Source organism: Haemaphysalis longicornis, unplaced genomic scaffold (genome assembly GCF_048455015.1).
Source record: "Haemaphysalis longicornis isolate Haplotype H1 unplaced genomic scaffold, Haemaphysalis longicornis Haplotype H1 scaffold_1, whole genome shotgun sequence".
In the NCBI taxonomy this organism is placed as follows: Eukaryota; Metazoa; Arthropoda; class Arachnida; order Ixodida; family Ixodidae; genus Haemaphysalis; species Haemaphysalis longicornis.
The window spans coordinates 171,493,076-171,511,598 of record NW_027526203.1 but is presented as its reverse complement, the minus strand read 5'-3'; the positions used below and the strand labels follow the sequence as shown (position 1 = coordinate 171,511,598).

Genomic DNA, 18,523 nt, shown 5'->3' with positions numbered 1-18,523 from the left:
AGGGAATAATCAAGGTGCAACTCACGGCTCCAGTCGAATGACGATCGGGGCGCAAATAGGATGTCACAAGGGTGAAACGTGGATGTCATTTACCCCCGAATTCATAGATGTATCTTCTTCTCAACTTAAACCGAGCTTAACTTGCCGCCGTCTAAGTCGGCTTCCCTCAATTCATAGACCCAACCCGCTTTTCGATCGCACTTCAACCGTACTTCGACTGATCTTGGTCGGCCGAAATTCAAGTCTGCTTCGTAGCTACCTTGAAGGTTTGAAGTCAACTTCGTGGCTTCGTTATTCCAACATGGCGCCTCGGCAGCGGTAGCGGCGCGACGTTGCGCGATGGATCGCCGGCTTCGAGGCAGTCTGTCGTGCCACTGATGTTGTGTTTGGTGACGCGTATACGACGAAAAGCCGAACTTGAAGGCAACTTCGTCGCTTCGTTATTCCAACATGGCGGCTCGGCACCGGTAGCGGCAGCGGCGCGACGTTGCGCGATGGATCGCCGGCTTCGGGGCAGTGTGTCGTGCCACTGATGTTGTGTTTGGTGACGCGTATACGACGAAAAGCCGAAAATAGCGCTGCAATCGTTGAGCGGCCACCAAAGCCGGTGTACGATGATCGCCGGGGACTGCCACTGCCTACACTGCAGCAGCTGATGCTGACCCTCCGTTTTTGCCAGTTTTTACGGCGCCGGCTCCTTTCAAGCAGCTACGGGAGACTGGTGAAACCTACTGTGTGCCACACCGTAAAGAGGGTGACGGAGCTGATCGGAAAAAAGCCACTGTTTGAGCGGCTGGTGCACTTCCCGGTCGCGTCGAGGTAGTGCTGCAAATAGTATTATTGCCATTCACGGCCCTCTGATGACTGATATCAGCCAACTTGCTTTTGCGCTTCGGTATCCCTTGAACTTGTCACCGAGTATCTTGTCGCATCCCTCCCGAAAGTGGCTTCACGTGGTTAGTTTGAACATTTCCTGGGGCGGTATTCTCGTAACTGTCCCTTTTGAAAACGTCCCTTTTGCGTCCCTTTCATCGTGACGTACTTCCGGTTAAGCAGTGGGCTTTGGCAGTAGGTTTGCCGCACTTGCATTACGTCACTTCCTGTTGTTTGCTTTTAGCCAATCAGGGCTCGCCAAAAGGGACACTTCTGAAAGGGACGCAAAAGGGACAAAACTCGAGAATACCGCCCCTGGTGTTGTTTTTTCTTTTTGTTGCAACATTGTGTGATTGTTAACAGTGTTTTTGGTCTACACAGTAAATCCAGCGAAAAGGGAATGTTGTGCAGGTTATAGTGCGCAAGTTTCTCCTTGAGAGGGACCATGTATACAGCATACATCTTTGTTTTGCATTAAAGGACTGGCCTTCAGTTACACCCAGTTCTTCTGGCCCCAAAAGTGGTCTCACATGCACAAAGAGTTATTGCAGCTCCAATTTTTTTTTACTCTACAATGTAATCAGTAAGGTCATTTGTGAGGTAACCAAACAGCGTAGTTGGCGTGTTAACTGCATGCTAGCATTCAGGCAGCACAATCCAATGGAACCTAGGGCCCAATACAATTACACAGTCATGTTTATTGAAAATGGCTTTTGTCGACCGTGTACTACAGCACTAGTCCAGTCCCAGTGACGACACGGGCAGTGCGAGTTGCTGGCTATAGTCTCCACTCCGTCATCTGGGGACGCCAACCCACACTTACCAGTTACGACGTGCTCGCTGAGATAAACGGGTGGTAATTTCTTGAACAATTATAACGAATAGCCTGATGTTACACACAGTTATGTGGAGACCGCACTGAAGTGCTACTTTTTAAGCAAGCCGAAAAGAAATTGTGGGGAATGCTTCGGTGTCACTCTTTTTTTCTCTTTTGCCGCCTGAATAGCTGTCACGTAAAGACTGGGGAACGCTTCATCTTCGGGCTAGAACAGCAGTGATTGTTCTTGGCTTGCTGAACTAAAGAGGCCACCCACATTTACTTGATTTTAATCGGCTTAAATAAATGTTTTTGCAACAACCGGGTTGGCTGGCCGCAAACTCCATCACTGATATCGTGTGATTTTCACATGTTCCTCAAACTGTTATTTTCTTGTGAATTGCATTATCCTGCTATAGCCTTCTTGTGGGGTTTGTTAGCTTGATGCATGATAAAAGTGGATATTGATGACTCAACTTGGGCAGCGACTCCTACGTAGATTCAATACTGTGAGCTGGGGAGGCACATATTCACAAAACGCTGATGTTGCTCAAGCAGCAAACATCACTGCAATGCACCTACATGAACATCCACGTTTCAATTCAAATCAAGCAAGTAGTTCCCTGTCCGCTAAGTATTTCTGTATTTTATTCTAAATTGCTCGCCATTCTTGTTGCCCTTAGTGCAAAAAAGCTGCCACTAGAGTGTGCAAAGAAAAATACCAGACCAGTAACAAAATGCCTGTACGAAGGCATTTGGTTTTGTTCAAGTACTCCTAAAAGCTCTAATAGCCACATTTGTCAAATAAAGGCAGCAGACTGAAATCACTGAGCTTACACATACTTTTATTATTTCTGTTGCAAAGCCTTGACCATAAAAATTAAAAAAACACTGGCAAAACAAGAGATCCAAACCTTTCAAAGACAAACACGTTTTGGTTTGCCTATGGACAACAAAACTCTAGAAAATCCAAAATGTCGTTTGTTTTTGTTTTTAAAAGTTCTTCGGCTGGTGTCCAACACAGTCCAACAAGAAACACCACTCCAGAAAGGACAAGGCCCTGACAACATCCTCCTGCTCGCAATACGATAAAATTCTCTCTCCCTTCATCCCGACTACACGGGCTCCTGTCGAATTCTCACTCCAAAGCCTGGGTGAGCAAAGTTTTCTCACGCTTAATTTTATACTCAGGAGCTCTAACTCAAGCTCTTTTTGCTGGTTTATCAGCTGGTCCTCTAGCTGTATTTTCTCAGGTGCACCTCCTTATCAGCAGAAGGTGCAGGTTGTGCTCCTCCTGCAGGAGCTCCACCCTCGTGTTATCGTCAGCCCAGAGCTTTCACTCGAGGAGAGCCATATGACCGTTTGGATGCCCTGCGGGCTCCGTAGCGGGCGCTGCTGCATCACTGCCGTTGCAACTGCCGGCTGCGGAAGCTGTAGCTGCCGCCACCAGACTTGGCTCCCAAAGAGACTCTCGTGGTAGACTGTCGTCTTGCGCTGTCACAGCCCATGTTTCCCCGGGAGATGAGTCTGGCTTGGATGAGTCATCTGAAATGAACAAGCAAACTATATCTGTTGAATGTGAAATCTTATGCGATATGTGAGTGCACGGAAGGGTAGGTGGAGGTGATCTTCCTTTCAAGGCAAAGGTGACGCCACTGCCTATTCCACGATACACAAATTGGCTGCCTTACTCTTTACACAGCCATTTGAGTATGTACGGGGAATTAAAGGGGCCATGTGAGTTACCACTCCGTTTTTTCAGCACATGGCCTTAGGCAAAACTTAGAGTTAGCTTAGAGCGTGCCATGTGACAGGTAAATGTGATGGCATGCAAGTAAAAAAGGTGCGCACTGTAGCTACGGAGAACTATGTTTGTGGGGTAGCCGCGGCGTGACGTGTCGCCAGCCTGCTTGTCCAAGTAATTCGCACCAAAAGACAAAAAAATTAAAGTAAAGCAGTGTTTGGGTTTTCAACACTGCGTCCTTGTGTGTGTGCAACGTCTATTAGAGAGCAGTATGCCACACGTGAGGCTGGTGTGCAGGACACGTCACTCCATCGTTACACCGAAGTGCAACTGAGGTGATTACGAGACGCACCGTAGTGGATAGCTAAGAATTTAGACCACCTGGGGGTCCTCAAAGGGGCCATTAAGACAAAATACACCTTTCTTCTATGTTTATGTATTCACTTGTAACTTCTACTGTTTACCCAACACTTGCTACTGCTATAAAAAGCATGTGCACTAAATGTAAATGCAGAGATCTTGTTCTGCAAGCTTTGTACTTTGCATCGGATTTGTCGGCCTCAGCGAATTGCAGCGAGCTGCCAATAATACGTCGTCAGTTCAGTGTGGAAAAGTAGCTAGGGTATTGCAAACCCATTATCTGTTTTCCTCATTATTTCATTCATTTGAGTCAAGTCGGTGTTAAAATTGGTGCAGTGTTATTCTAACGAGGCAATCTTTCCAGTCAACCAAACTTTAATTTTGTCTTCACGGCCCCTTTAACATGAGCTGACCTTTCATTTTTCAGCCTCAACCAGAAAACAGGCTGCAGCAGCCTGCATTAAACCTGCATGCTAAAAAATGCGGATGGCCACTGCTTTTTCTTTCTTCTGCGGCAAAATGGATTCACACGTGATTAGGCCCCTGTTTAGAAACCAAAGCTAATTAATTCAACCACGAGCCCTCACTGCACTGCAGCTCAGAGATGTTGGACAGTTTTTTTCCCTAAAGATGGAAAATTTGTACCCACCTGTGGCATAAACACGGTGTCCCTGGTGCTGTCCACCATTGCCTGCACCAACTGTAGGACCAGTCGACTCTGCACAGGCAGCAGGTGGCGTGTTCCGACCAAGTAATTCTTGTTTTCAGGCCGTATGCCAACCATCTCCATGGTCGGCGACATGGGTCGAGGTAGTGGTCCTCCCCCTAGAAAGCAATGCGTAACACACCGTCAGTAAAAAAAAAAAGGCTGGTGTGAATGTGAGCACTGAAATGGCTCTAACAGCAGCATTCCAGTGAAAATAGTCACGCACACACACATATACCTGTGCTTCTATGGTCACATTTTGACTTCTCTTTCAAACTATAGTAGACAGTAGTTGAAATGTGAAAATGAAAGCTTCACTTTAAGGCTGCTGTGCTATAGCTAGGGCAGGCCTCCACGTACTGCAGTATGCTGGGGTTTCACAGTACTGCCGATAAGCTCTCAGTACCTGGATGTGGACAGATTATTTGTCAGGGTTCAGAAGCTGAATCTGGCTGGCACACATTTCCTTTGTGCACATGATGCGCGGTACACTACAGGTTCGGTTACTAAATTTTGTATATCCTTGTTGAGGGGAGGTTTTTTATTTTGAAAGGCTTGAGATTCAAAATTCGGCTACGTTGAAACGGATTATTATTATATCCAAGAACGAAACAGGGATGACATAACATCCGCGGCCCTTAAGAACCGGCAAAGTTCTTTTAACACAGGAAAAAAATCACAGCAGGACGCGTGAAAGAAGCAGCTTTCGAACGTAAGGCGCGACAGCAGTAACATCTATCGGTAGCGCAATGCTAGGGTCTTTCAACGAAATTGCGAACGTGTTACTTACCGGCCTTCAATTCCTCTCGCTTTCCGCGGAACCATTCCTCGTTCCACTTCTGCTTCATGTTGTTCCAGCATTGTTCAGTCCTGCCGCGTTGCGTTTTGTGACACCAAAGACGGAGTTAAAATTCCGTAGCAACATCTCGCCACTGGGAAGCTTTCGCTGCAACGGAAGATACGTCGTTCTTGCGCTATCATTTGCTTCGCCGCGTCTTTAAAACCAACACAAGAAGAGTCTTTTCACCTTCTGTGAACCTTGGTGCAACTTTTCTGCGCATTTCTTGGATCCTTTTGCTGCGCACGCACAAAAATACGAAGAAACGAACATGAAACCAACGAAACGCTGTCGAGAACGCCGATGCGGCTCGGTTTACCTTGGCTCGGTTGCGAGCGCCCGGGTTGCCAGATCACATTCACTAATGTCTGAAACACGCGTTATGCTTTGACTGTAGATGATTGGGGATTGCTATTTGCTTAAACAGACCATTATTAACAATTACTATGGGTGGTTTTTAGTTAAAGGGACTGTTTTATGACCTTGATTTGCATCTTAAACGAAATAATTCCCGGTTACTCTCGATCCCAGCCGCGTCCGTCGCCGCCCCGCTCAAGTCGCCCCCTGACTTGACGAAGCAAGCTCGCTCCAACGTCTATGAAACGCGAATGTCGTCTTAGACCCGTTCAAGCCGCCTGCTGTCTTGGAGCGGACTTCATGAAGTACGCTCGCTGCTTAAGTTTAAGATAGGTCTATGAATTCGGGGTAGAGTCCCCGTACTCCGCACCCTCTCCATCATCTACGGAGTGGAGATGCTGCCATTTTTTCTCAGCGTCCGCGTGTGTACATAACTAACCCAGCGTTACACACCCAAAGAACAGCGCACAACTGCAGAGGGCATAGACCAGTGATTTCCCCGTATTGCCTGGGGTTACTCCTAACGTTATGCTTGAGGCGTAATCATGTTACCAGGTCCACTCAGATTCACGTGAGTTCTTCCGCACGTCAATCAGCTCAATTTCAAGGCTACCTACCATTAATCTTTACAGGGGCCATAGCACATACTCCCAGAGGTGTACTGGCCAACGCTTTTCCGGGATCTTACTTTTTGTGCGAACTCCAAAACTCACGCACTTTTGGCGTCCACAGCGAAGGCCTCCCGATCGTCGCACGGACCCCTAGGCTGAGAGATCACTCGCACGAAACATATGAATAAATGTTTCTGTTTGCACCGCCACCAACATTCCATTTCAAAACACATATTTAGCACATCACGAAAACCAACTTTGAATGGGTCTGACAACAAGACGACACACCAATGGTTATTGTGGGTGACTTCAATGTTGGTAGTGCAGCATTGGTAATTCAGAGACGTTGGTAGTGAACCGCTGGCTTGGGACACTGACAGGCCTGGTCGTACGTTCATCAGGGAATTTCTATGCTGTTCTGACACAAGGACCATATTTCGCATACTCTGTGGATGTGACGGCACTATTCTGTTTTTCGCTGCAACAAGGCCGTATTTTTTGGGCTGACGCGGAGACAAAGAAGGCGCCAGCTTTTATGAAATTGCACTCCTGCCCTTAGCAGTACGGCACACGTCTTCTCTCCTCTCCACTGTTCCCGGCAGCGCCGCAATAAGAAACAGTACTCACCCTGTCCATATCCATAGAAGGCTCCATCGGATTGGCCCTGATTGTCGGTTATGTTACCCACTGCTACTCATCGAAGCCACGCAACGCTGTTTCACCGCCTGCGGGCTCGGCGTGGTCGTCACCCATCGATAACAGCTGTGTTCCAGTGACCATTCCACAAGTGATCTGCACCTTTCCATAATACGCGAACCCGCGAAAGAAGTTACCCACATATGTCATTGCCCCGTTTATTCCATGGGGTATGTCCGAAAACGTCCTGCTGGACCGCTGACCGAATTCGCCGCAGGCACACAAGCCATTCAAGTATGTGCTGACGCTTTTGCGAGGCAGCGGTTTGGCAGCTAGATTGTAGCTCAGGCCCCGTGTTGGTGAACGGATTCATACCCTCATCTCTCCCTCATCTTCTCCATCGCTGTCATCCTCCTCCACGTTCTTTTTCCCAATCTTCTTCCCACTAATGGAGACACTGGTCGACTTCTCTGTGTTCTTTATCTTCCAATATAACGACTGTATCTTCTCTCTCCCTCTTTCTCATACATGCACACGCCCGTGCACATAGCGTAACAATGTGATTTGCGCACCATTATTCTCATCCCTGCTTCCCCCACCTCTTCCGTAACTGCTGCGGCTTTAGATAAGCATGCTAGGTGATTTCCAAAGACTCTTGTCCTATTCTTTTTTTTCGCGACCATTAACGAGCCTCTCAAACACATACTGAAAATACTGAAAATTTTCCAAAAATAACCGAACGAGAATATCTTTCACGCACTTAATACCTTTTACGTTATCAATGACCTCATTAATGGAGACGTGGAGAAGCGCCGTTGCCTTTGTTACAGGGACATTCAGGGACACTCTGACAAAAATGCGCTCGTGCGATGCGATATGCAACATTATAGGGATGTAGCTGCCACACGATACATCCCTCATTGTCAAAAAACTTCGCGTTCTGAGTAAAATGCCCGCCGTCTCTTCCCACCACCCCATTCACAAATAACCCGCGACGAAGGAACCACTTTCCAGCACCTACAAATCAATTTCTATTCCCATAACACCCCACCCAATAGTCCTCCACGTATAACCTCAATCCGGTTGCTGGCACTGTATACCACCTGGTAGGGGAGTGCCAACGAACCCCTACTCCTACCCCTAATCCCAATCAGATTTATGACGAGTAGCAGCTGACCGTCTCCGAGCTCTCGGACCAGCGACAACTGGTGGAGCAGGCCCGGACGGCCAGCCCGCCACAAGGCATCTTGGACTAAGGATGCCTCTCACTGAGTGAAGACCTAACAACATCCTCTTGCTCACCAGCCTACAAAACGTTTCTCTCATCTTCTCTCTCCGAGTAATGGCAGGCATATTCCGAAATTTAGCGTTCATGCGGGTGCTCCTTTCCTACTCTAAAATAGACTGTTTTGCCAGAAAGATGCCGCTGCCTAAAGAGGCTATAGAGAGCCATGTAGCGTTTTTTCGCCGCATCTTGAGCTGGAAACCACATCGCGACATGATCATGCACCGTTTTTTTTTTTTTTTTTTTTGATCTGGCGTTTCTTTTTTTACGTTTGAAAACTTTTAGTGGGTGGCTAGTAGCGACGATACAGCCAATGTAACGTCGCAATGACCTGCTATTAACCTGCTTAATTTTATTTGCTGCAATAAAAGCCATCGGTAGCCGCTTCAATGAACACCACAACAAAAGCAAAGCCCATAAAAATGTATAAGAAGAGAAGGTGTAAGGGAGAGAATGGACAAAAAAGAAACATGGTACCTGCATGCCCCCACAGTCCCAATTACGCCCTTCAATCCGCTTCACTACAAAGCGGGGAAATTACCAATTATTGTGGTCAGTCAAACCTAGACCCATTTCAAGGTCCAAAACACGATCTGACTCGAAAAATTAGCCTGGGCTGTGGTGTCACTCAATGCAAACTTTCCCTATTTAGTAACTGCGTCTTGTCAAAAGGCAAATGAAATTTTTAAGCGAAATTGTGTGTTGGGCATCCTTATTGGTTCTTAACTCCTAGAAGGTTGCAACTGCTCATTAGAGGAGGAAATGTAGACCCACGCACTTTTTTAGACTGCTACCATAATGCGTCGTACGACGGCCAATCCATGGCAGCGGCTTCTATGGAACGGCCACGATGGTGATGTGAACACGGCGCTCGGGAGCACGAGCCCAGCTTCAGAATAGGAAGCGCTGGCACTCGCCACGTGACGGAATCGAAGCAGTCACGGTGACGAATGCACCTTTGTTTTGAAGCCCGCTTGATTCTGAGCAGATTTAAAGCACAAATGTGCAGAGAGATCTGCTAATGCGCTCAAAAATCCGGAATAAACCGTTCGTGCAAATTGAGCCTTCAATGCGAACAGGCTTGCCAGTTCGGATCAGAAATCGCCCGCGCCGAAGAAATGTGTGAATGTTCGCGCACAGCCAGCGGTCCCCAACCGCAGGCCTTGTAGAGGGGGCGCGGAGCGCGAGCACCGAGCCTGCATACTTACTTGGTGCTGGGAGTGTCAGCGATCACGAATGCTGGCTCCCTGAGGCGAGGCCTTCCATTGCACTGCGGTCGGCTGAGCCTTACCACAATCCCAAACGGGGGTTGGTGGAGCATGCAATTTTTGGTACTGGGGGACAGGCGTTCGCGCCGTCCCCCCACCATATCAAAGCCAAAATCAGAACGCAATGTACACACTTACTGCTGTAATTTCCATGGGAGCTTTGCAAATGCTAGAAAATATACTATAGCGGTCTGTAGGGATTTATAGGGTTTTTTGGAAGCGTTTATTGTATGGCCCTAGGGCCTTCATGGGTTTCTATAAAACCTCCTATACTGCACCAGAAAAAATGTCTTCTCAACAAAGCATCTGGAAATAGTAGCGAAGCCAATTTTAAACAGGTTCATTATAAGCGCTTTATAGGGATAAATGGGGTATTATGGAAATATCAAAGGCCTAAGGGCCTTTCAACTATGTTATCACCCTGCTTATATGGCGCCTGAAAAAATGTCTTGTCAGCAATGCATGTGGGTAGTAGCAAACCCAACTTCAAAAGCGATAGGGCTATAGAAGAGCGACTTATGCATTAATTTAAAATTCCCAGAATATCTGCATTTTTTTGCGATTTCAACTCCATTAGATCATTCTTGACACGAGTTCTGTATGTCTTTGCATCTTTCCCCACACTCTCCGCGTCACTATTCTCCCCACTAAAATCCTCATCAATATTTTCTTTGCACTTGCCGTTTCTCGCACTCTTCAGTGCTCTCTAAACCAAGCCGTTCCCGTAAATATTATCGGATTTACGAATTTTGATTCATTGATTGATTGATTGATTGATTGATTGATTGATTGATTGATTGATTGATTGATTGATTGATTGATTGATTGATTGATTGATTGATTGATTAAACCTTATTGTAACAGAAAGCGCAATCGTTGGGCGCTCTCCCAGTCAAAGGTGTCCTTAGCATAGGATGCCTTGATATTCGCTGGAAAAATGGGCCCTGTCCACCACTATACGCTGGATAGCAAGGCTGAGCTGTTCAGCAGCTCCACCAACTGCTTTGGTGTAATTTTAGTGCGCTGCCGAAAGCGGGTGGTGTTGGTGTGTGTTGGTATACGACTAGTATGCGGTAGTGAGTTTCTTATTCGGGGCAGTGTGGACATGTACCTGTGTACTGTGTAGGAAACAGGGCGGGGAGATATCGGTTCTGAGGGCGGAGGTTGATCTATAGTGTTCAGAGTATTGATTGATTGTGGGGTTTAACGCGCCGACGCAACGCAGGCGATGAGGCGCGCCGTAGTGGAGGGCTCCGGATTAATTTTGACCACCTGGGGATCTTTATCGTGCGCCGAAATCTCGTACACACGGGCGTTTTTGCTTTTCGCCTCCATCAGAAAAGCGGCCGCCGCGGCCGGGAATCGAACCCGCGACCTCGTGCTCAGCAATAGTGTTCAGAGTATATGGTAGCTCCGCGTTCAGACTGTGGCGAATGTTGTGCTTTGAGACAGACAAAGAGTACAGCGGATTAGAAGCCACAAAGCTTATTTGCAGCTAAAGCTTTAAAGATCTTATTGAGCAATGGAGTAGGCGTCGGCATTGTCCGCCGCCTGAGGCGGCTTCCAAACCCCTATGAGCTGCGTCACGTTCCATGGCGCGGACCTGTGCCTTAGAAGAAAGAAAAACATCTAAGCATCTATTAGCTCTCATTATTACGGAAGCATTTTATGGCGCCGGCAGCACAGTAAAGTGGCTGCAATCTAAATTGAGCTTATGTTGTGTGGGGATCGCGACTTTCACGCGAACCCCTTTCTGGCTAGCTTCCCATCGCGGCCGGCGTGCACAACGCGCCTCGCTCACGCGACGGGAACCATACGGGAGGGCGCCAGCGACCGGACGGTTTGTTGTCGCCCTGGTAGGTGTTGACCCTTTTCCCCTCTGCCTTACCTGAGAACCAGTTCTTCCTCGATACTAGCGCCACCAAAAGGCGAGGTCTGGTGGGTTGTCGGATGACGTGAGGACGGTCTCTTGTCTTGGGGATCCGGTAGCTCACGGACGTTTCGGCGCGCTGGTCCTGACCTGGGGAACGCGCCACAAAAGCACGCGTCCGGACGAGCTGGGACTGGGAGACGGCACCCACGCTCGCACGCGCGACGGCCCTGCTGCTCCGGTATGCCATCGGTGAGTCGAACCATCTCGATCTCTAGCGTTGTTTAATGCCTCGCTGCCAGTGTCACCGTTATGACCTACGATTAGTCTGTATGCAGTGTATTTTATTTGCACATTGCAATAAATGCTGTAATTGATGTTTTGCCCTTGCGCCTCCTGCCTTTGTCTGTCTCCGCAAACAACGGGCCCGTCCGCAGCCGGCGCTCGCAAGGCAAGGTATGTTTGCTGAGCGCGATGGCTGCGGGGTGGGAAATCACTAGTGTGCGAAATGTAGAACCCCACATCTGGCGCCCCAACGTGAGGCATTGTTTGCGGAGACGAGCAGGAGGCACGGCAGCATCCTTTGTTCTGGCGTCGGACGATCCGAGCACAGACAACAGACTTCAGGCCTAACTGATTGGAGCGAGTTATTAGCAGAGGCGAACTTTCCTGAGAGTGAGGCGAATTATTTATTGCTTCGGCGTTTTTAATTTGTTAAGCGCCGAGTTTGCAGCAATCGTGTATATGGGAGGACATCGCTGCCAGTTAACACGTGAGCTCCGAATTTTTGTCGGGACGTTGTTGTTTATGGAAACTAGGGTTTCCGAGTTTGCATCCAAGCGAGGCCAGGGGGCCCGCGCCGTTGTGTCAGCCCGAAGTGAGTGTGTACGGAAGCTGCAATTTGGGTCCGAGTTTTCTTTTATGTTTTGTCGACTCCGGGAGTCGAGGCTCTGGGAGCCGTGTGGCCGGGCCACGTGTGCCGCAAAAGGCTAGCTGGTATTGCAGCCTGGCACGGGCGCTCCGATACCGCTGATGCGGTAGACGCCGTTCGCTCATAAGCTGCTTGTGTTGCAGCGAGCGTGTAGGACCCTAACAAAGCAGATGTCTCCTCACGGCTGCACGTACGGGCACGTTCAGGGTTTCTTTTCGTTTGGTCTGTTTTATTTTGGTGTGTTTTTGGATGCGGGTCGTTTGCCGAAGTGAGTGACCCGAAGGCTTTCGCGGCCGGTCCTTCCAGATGAAGGCACGAACTTGGGAACAATGCGAGGGCGCACGGAGCGCTCCCCCTCTTTTAAAGTTGATCGCCTCGCGCGAGAGAAAGGAATCTCTCCCGCCTCAGGAAAGACTGTTGCTTTGACCCCTCGCTGCTTGATAAACACCTTTACGCAGCGTAGCTGTTTTTGTTGTCGCGCCACGCGGGCGACTGGACTGATGGGGTGCCTCATCCCTTCACTAACGGAGAGAATTACGCGAGGCAAACTTTGCGCCCGCTGATTGTAACGTCGCAGGAGCCCTCTTGTTCGGCTCGAGAGACCAAGCTCTGTTCACGTAAACTAAGCACCAGTGTGTTGAAACGTATTTCAGCATTTTTACGCAAGCGGCGTTCATGTGTGTGAACATAGGGCTGTCGTTGGGAGCAAATACTGTTTCCGCGTTCATAGGTATGAATGTAGTGTTACAGATGCGAGCAAATACTGCTTTCGCATTTGTGTGGTTAAGCATCGCGCCGGGCGGTCGATGCGATCGTGTGTGTTCTTTGCGCCCTGTGCCCTACAGGGTTAGAACAGGTTCTAGCTCTGTTGACATTTCCAGAGCGGTTGCATTGCTGACAAACTTAGCAGCTGAACCGTCAGATTGTATCACGTTGTTGATGCAATCGAGTTGGTATTCTCCCTACCCTGCACGCTGCAGCGTTAGGGCACTTTGGCGTGCTTTGTTGACGTTAACAAGCAGGAAGTTATGCCGATGCCATGGCAATTGTGATATTCGACATCGAACCACGTGATGAATGGGATTAAAGGGCTACTGCAGTCTGTTTTTCCTGCCCTATATAGTGTAGGGTTTGTACTATTTATTGGGCTTTGTTGACATTAACAGAGCGATGGCAACGCTGACAACTCGGCAGTTGTCGTTAGGATCGCGCCACAAAGGCGGTGCGATCGGAGAGCTATTTTTCTGCCGTACACTGAAGGTGCGGGGAGTTTCTTTGTGCAGCTAAGCCACCCCGGCTTGAACCACATGACTGAGCATGTTTATGCTGCTGTCTACTGTTCCGGGCGAGCTGCCAAGCCTGCTAAAGCGGTGCGGTGCGGCATGCCGCCACCAGCCTGGCTGAGAGAGTCGGCAGTCTCTGGTCGCTCGGCGGCCACGGGCCATCACGGATGTGCCGCCACTTGAGCAACGCTAGCTTGGGTTGGCTGGTGCGATTCTTCCCGGAGCTACCTGCCTGCAGACATCAGCGGGCGACGACCGGGCCTGCTGGTACACCACCAGCGGTGGCATTGGACGAGTGGAAGCCGGCGTAGGCAACACGATGCAGTGACTAACGATTTAATCGACGAACGAACTTTTCGTCGCCTCTAGTCCTGTAGTCAGCTCTCGCCGGCGTACGCAAAGAATTTAGGGGGGAGGGATGTGGGGATCGCGACTTTCACGCGAACCCCTTTCTGGCTATAGCTCCCCATCGCGGCCGGCGTGCACAACGCGCCTCGCTCACGCGACGGGAACCATACGGGAGGGCGCCAGCGACCGGACGGTTTGTTGTCGCCCTGGTGGAGGCGTTGACCCTTTTCCCCTCTGCCTTACCCGAGAACCAGTTCTTCCTCAATACTAGCGCCACCAAAAGGCGAGGTCTGGTGGGTTGTCGGATGACGTGAGGACGGTCTCTTGTCTTGTGGATCCGGTAGCGCGCGGACGTTTCGGCGCGCTGGTCCTGACCTGGGGAACGCGCCACAAAGGACGCGTCCGGACGAGCTGGGAGACGGCACCCGCGCTCGCACGCGCGACGCCCTGCTACTCCGGTATGCCATCGGTGAGTCGAACCATCTCGATCTCTAGCTGCCAGTGTCACCGTTATGACCTACGATTAGTCTGTATGCAGTGTATTTGATTTGCACTTTGCAATAAATGCTGTCATCGCCGCCTCCTGCCTTTGTCTGTCTCCGCAAACAACGGACCCGTCCGCAGCCGGCGCTCGCAAGGCATGTTTGCTGAGCGCGGTGGCTGCGGGGTGGGAAATTACTAGTGTGTGAAATGTAGAATCGCACAGTTGCTGCTGCGAGAAGTTGTTGTGGAGCTTTCTAGGAAATTCCTTTCTGGGCACTCCCGGACAGGCGTTCTGAAAGCGCCAGGCTGCAGTTAAGCAGGTGGTGCCGACAGCGTTTGGCCGAAACATCGGAACGAAGGATTTGCCGTCAAGAGTCCCGATGGTTGGCTCCGTTGTGGACGACCAGTGACGACCCGTATCTAGAGAAGTAGACGACGATATTTTCATATGCTATGCAGGACCAGCAACATCAGAAGATCATACGGGACGCTGCCATCATTTTCAACGATCAAGAACCTGGTGCAATGGCTATTCAAGGGGAAATCCTTTTTTAGTGTTCTCTGCAGGACATTCTAAAGGAACACCCCGTCCCAACAGCCTATGTACGCGTTCTCTACTGTCTCTGGATTTTTACAAAGCAAATAGTCAGGGCCAAACGAACAAAGATTTTTCGATCATGCAAGTTTGAACGGGTAATACTCCTGCGTGGAACTTAAAGAAACCGGATTTAAAAAAGGGCTCCACCATAATCCCATGGGGGTTGGGGGAGAGGAAGTATGAAGTGTATATCGTATAGGATTTTTTAAAGACTGGTTGGCTTTCTTAGTCCAGACAGCCGCGAGCAAGTACAGCACCAGCCCGGGCGCGAGCGATGAGGAGCTCCTGGTCCTCTCACTGTGAGCTGGCTCAAGTTGCTAGGACCAGGAACGCCAATATAGGTTGTTTTTTTAGTTTCAACATTCGCAGCAGCTTCGATGACTATTTCTTGAATAACGCTTGTGCAGTAAGCGCCCCCAAATCTCTACTAATTACAAGCCACTGCGCGCCTTAGGCAGTAAAAGCGTACGAAGATGTGTGGTCGTGCGGCTGACCGTGGTACTAGTTCACCCTTAGCAAAATGTGCTTCCCGTACCTTGGTTTTACACTTTACAATAAATGTTAAGGTTGATTTTGATTTCCTATAATTTATATTAACTACGCTGACACTCCTACCAGCTTTCATTGGCCTTAGATTTTCCACCAACGCACCAGTCGCTCTGGCATATGCAGCTTGCAGTTCCAGAGAAGCGAAGACAGCGAAGCGTCACATGCTCGTTTGTGTGCGGCTACTTTGACTTCATTGACTTTCCTTAGCTTGGTACAGCCTATAAACTAACAAAGTAAAGTTTTATTCTTCCGGCCATAAATTTTGTCTTGGCAAAGAACCGCCGGCGGCCGGCCGACTGGCTCTGTCGGAGGGTCGGCGAGCCGCACAGTAGCCACAGTCAAGCCAAGCCTGCTAGAGTAAGCGTCATAGCAAATCTACAAGGAGGATGCAGAAAGGAGAGCCGCAATTTCGAATTCAATTTTATAATCAATAAAGTCCCGTAAACGCACCCAGAGCGCTCCAAACATGTCCTAGGGACTCCAGATATATATTTACGCAGGTAATCGCACGACGTTTAAAAATCACTTCAGTGTCCCTTTAACGGCCCGAGTCGTCACAGCGTAGGCACGGGTCGACGCGACAAGAGACGGAGAAGCCCAAGACTCTTCGGACATCCTAGATAACTAAATAACGCAAAAAAGGCACGCGCAAAGCAGAATTGCAGGTGCCGTGCCCCTACGCATGTTGGGATCAACGGCCAATGCACCTTAGCTCGAGAATGGCCGTGCGATATGCATGACGTACTGAGTGCTTCGCCGTCTAATGGTCGTCTACCCAGATCGCTCGCGCGCGCGTCCGAGTCCCCTGTAGGGAGAGTACGGAGGCGCCCAAAGATCACCCTCGCCCCACCAAGGAGAAGAGCGTCATCAGCGCCTCCGTCATCCGAGGGGAGGGGTTGGCGTCCCCACAAGTTTTGCCGGCTTGAATAAGGTCCAGTTAAATGTGCTGCCTTTTGCTTTCTTGTGCATTTACACCGAGAAGTAATATATCAAGGAGCAATGTCGACCCATGATTTATAGACGCTGCAAGAAAGCGATAGCTAAGATCGACCAGCATGATAAATCTGAGGGTCACGCGAAGAGTAGCTTATTCTGGACTCGCTCCCTTTACAGCAGATCAGCTGTTTCAATTTCGAATGAGCGCTTCGTTCGACGAGCGCCTCAAAAGAAAAACGTGAACAAAACTGTGAGGTACTAAAACGCCTACCTGATACCATGGTTCTGTTGCCAGTTTGGCAAGCCATTCCAGGGCACACTGCAGTGACGAAAGTGCAAAGCAAGGAAGGCCTGTTTTGAGACAACTATTTTAATTACAATTATTTTAATAACAAATAAGAAATCCCTATTAACAGTCTTTTTAATGCACATAAGAGCAGTATAGTCGTCCTTGGCTGCACAAGTCTTCCAGCGAGAGCGATTCCTTCGTGCCACCCTGACATTGCTCTCGCCGCGACTTCCCGCCCGGCGGCGATGCAACGTAGCGCCAGCTGCTGTCTTTGAAGCGCCTAGGCGGGTGTGCGTGCTGCCATATCCAGTGCTTCTGAAGCGGTTGCCGGTCGAGGCGCTTTCTTTCCTTGCCGCGTCCCCTCCGTAGCTGGATAGCCCGGCCGCCGACGCCACGTCGGAGCTGTTTTCTTGCTCGCTCCAGGCCTAGCGACACCGTCGTTCCTGCCATGATACCCACCGCTACAGCGCCGAGCCAGGGTGACCCGTCGACATCCCATCAGCCGGAACCAACCACGGTCAACATGGAATTCGACGAGCTAAGTGGCCGCACCATTCCCCCCGATAATCCTTGGGAGACGGTGCTCGCTGACCGACACAAACTGCCTGACGCCAAGCAGCCGCATCGCCATTCACTGGCAGGCACGAAAACAACTACAACGGCGCGCGTAACGCCGCCGCCACGCCTCCTGGCCTACCACTACATAATAATTTATCGACCACGATCCGGTCTCAATATAGCTGCCTGGGCTCCCCGCACCCTTGCTGCCAGTCTTGCTGAAGCAAGTGCCATTTCGAGAACGCAGTTTTTCAACGAAGTCATCGCGGAAGCTCAACAGGATCGCAACCTCTTGGTGGCAAGTACAGCCAATGCCCAAATGGCAATTCTGCTAAGCAAAATAACGGCGGTTAACCTCGGCAGTGCCAACTACGAGCTTGCACCGTACATGAAACCACCACCCAACACCTTCCGTGACCTCATCCACGGTCTGGAAGATGACATCCCCCGGGACGGCCTACAAGAACTTCCGAGAAGCCAACCGCCCGCTCCTCCTGCACGCTCGGCTCATGGGTCGCACCACATCTGCCCTCCTGACGTTTAACGGCACTCGGGTGCCCTACTACGTTCGAGTGGGCTGTGTACTTCACCGCTGCCTACCATACCGCCGCATCGCCCAGGTTTGTCAACTCTGTGGTGACGTCGGACATCGTCAAGACATCTGCCCCCACCCGTACTCACCGAAGTGCCCTCGCTGCCACGTCGTCAACCCATCCCCCCAGCACGACTGTAAACCTACGTGGAGAACGTTCATCTTAAGCGCATAAAATCACACGGACACAGAGGACAAGGACGAGCGCTTGTCCTTGTCTTCTGTGTCTGTGTGATTTTATGCGATTAAGATGAACGTTATGGAATACCAACTAGCCTGAACGCAAGCCCTTCTACGTGCATACTATGCCAACAAACACATCCCACCGCCAGCAAGGATTGCCCGAAACGCGTCCTGTCCAGACTCGGCCCGAAACGGGTCATCTCACCACCCCCCGCTGAAACGACGAAGACTGCCCGCCAGAACAAGCGCCAATACAAGACGCCCTCTAGCACCGCGCCCGGCCTCAGCAAGGTGAGCTGGTCCAACATGGTAGCGCAAACTCCCACTGCTCATGACTTCCCCCCTCTCCCACCCTTACTCACTACCCCCCCCCCCCCCCCCCCCGACAACTTCTCAGCAAACTCCCGT

The 18,523-nt window shown here is 50.1% G+C and overlaps 1 long non-coding RNA gene and 1 other non-coding gene across 3 annotated transcripts; one reads left to right on the top strand and one right to left on the bottom strand.

Moving 5' to 3' along the window:
• Positions 1–1,870: 1,870 nt before the first annotated feature.
• Positions 1,871–5,666, bottom strand: LOC144139310 (uncharacterized). Of its 2 annotated transcripts, XR_013316150.1 has the most exons (4): positions 5,528–5,659; positions 5,291–5,446; positions 4,444–4,619; positions 1,871–3,235 (listed from the first exon to the last, which is right to left on the bottom strand). It is a non-coding gene; the product is annotated as an uncharacterized LOC144139310 (long non-coding RNA). The 2 variants fall into 2 exon arrangements; XR_013316145.1 differs by having other exon boundaries at positions 5,291–5,666.
• A 3,761-nt stretch (positions 5,667–9,427) lies between these two features.
• On the top strand, positions 9,428–9,591 carry LOC144156374 (U1 spliceosomal RNA). The gene has a single exon (XR_013319764.1). It is a non-coding gene; the product is annotated as a U1 spliceosomal RNA (small nuclear RNA).
• The last annotated feature ends 8,932 nt before the right edge of the window (positions 9,592–18,523 follow it).